Raw genomic sequence first — 1,765 nt, forward strand, 5'->3', positions numbered from 1 at the left:
AGATAGATAGATAGATAGATAGATAGATAGATAGATAGATAGATAGATAGATAGATAGATAGATAGATAGATAGATAGATAGATAGGTGCATGCATACAGCCTCAATACAAATTTGAAAGCCTATTTCCAGATTAATTTTAAATGTTTTTCCTCTTTATTGAGGCAGTGTGGTGGCAGAATCGATAAATAAGTTTAATGAAATGCTTGCAGCATTCAGTTATATCCCTTTGCGTTTTGAGTTGAAATCCTACCAGAGCCAAGTTTTCTATTCGTTTCTCCAGAGTTGATGTGTCAATCATATGCAGAAGTCTTTTCAATGACTTGCATTTCAACAGTGTGTATACATGATGTATAAAAAGCAAACAAACCTGGAGAACTCTGTCATAACTTATGTCAACAGCAGCATCAAAATACATGAAAGATAAGTCCAGATTTTTCTTATGCACTTATCTCACAAGTGCATAAGGACTTGTGAGAAGTAGAACATAGTGAAGTAATTTTTAAAACATTTATAGAATTTATATGCAGAATTTTAGAAATGTTTGAATGTCACAGGAAATTTGAGAAAGTTAAAGAATTGATGATTAGAAGTGGAGTGTAGGGAAGGAAACTGAAATAGAATGAAATTGTAAGGAAAGTAAAGATACATACTGAATGACTGTTTAAATAAGAAACACCATGGGACATAGAGTAAACGCCTGAGAAAGTAGTATAAAGCGAGAGGTCATGGGATGCAGGGAGTAAGGTGGGGTTGTTGAGAGAGAAATATATAGAAGGGAGGAGACTTATAAAATGAAAATAGGTCTTTATATGATTGAATGTAGGATTAAATGACAAAGCTAAAATAAGTCATAAATATTAACAAGTGTGTTCAGTTGGATGGAATAGAGAAGTAAAAAGTGAAGAGAAACGACGGAAGAAAGCTAAGTTAACATATGAGAAAAGTAAAAGGAAGTATATGAAACAATAAAGCGGAGAATGGAAAGTGAACGAAAACTCTAATCTCGGATAATGTGAAGAAAAAATAGTATGAAAATAATTTTTAAAACATGAGAATAAATATGTGAGCGGAAAATGAAAATAGAAGAGAGAAAGAAAGTAAATAGCATGTGGTTGGATTTTCACACTACTTAACGAGGGATTTGACAGTCAAGCTGAGATATGTAAGTTTGTAAATTAATATTATACATTGATGTGCAAGAGGGAATATTTTGCTATATCGAACATATACAGAAATAATTGGAAATTAGACATTTTCCGATCTAACATCAACTATATGCATGCAATATTTCTAGAAAGCTTCATTTCTGGTAAATAGGGACGTAATTACGGAATAAGCAGTTTTCTCCAACACAGTATTACATTGTTTCAGTAACTGCGTACGTGTATGTGTCACTAAACGATAGCTTATATCAATATTCTTGCATATATATATAAACACGCACACGCACACGCACACACATACACACACATACACACACACACACACACACACACACACTTAAGTACTATATATTATATATATTCATATGAATATATGTATACATACGTATATACATATATATATGTTTATTTGTATATATATACATATGTATATATGTATGTATGATGTATGTGTATATATATATGTATATACATGTGTGTATATATATATATACATATATATATATATATATATGTGTGTGTGTGCGTGTGTGCATTTATGTATTTGTGTATTATATATATGTATATATATATATATATATATATATATATACACACATA

At 30.4% G+C, this 1,765-nt stretch overlaps 1 protein-coding gene across 9 annotated transcripts in view; it reads left to right on the plus strand.

Annotated features, from left to right (window-relative positions):
* Positions 1-376: 376 nt before the first annotated feature.
* The window catches only part of LOC106874944 (uncharacterized), a 43,969-nt gene continuing 42,580 nt past the window's right edge, over positions 377-1,765 (plus strand). For all 9 annotated transcript variants that reach the window (XM_052969688.1, XM_052969647.1, XM_052969694.1 and 6 more), the window contains exon 1: positions 377-1,164. The gene's annotated coding sequence lies outside the window, so the exon portion shown is untranslated. The remainder of the gene's footprint in view (positions 1,165-1,765) is intronic.

Source organism: Octopus bimaculoides, chromosome 1 (assembly GCF_001194135.2).
Source record: "Octopus bimaculoides isolate UCB-OBI-ISO-001 chromosome 1, ASM119413v2, whole genome shotgun sequence".
Lineage (NCBI taxonomy): Eukaryota > Metazoa > Mollusca > Cephalopoda > Octopoda > Octopodidae > Octopus > Octopus bimaculoides.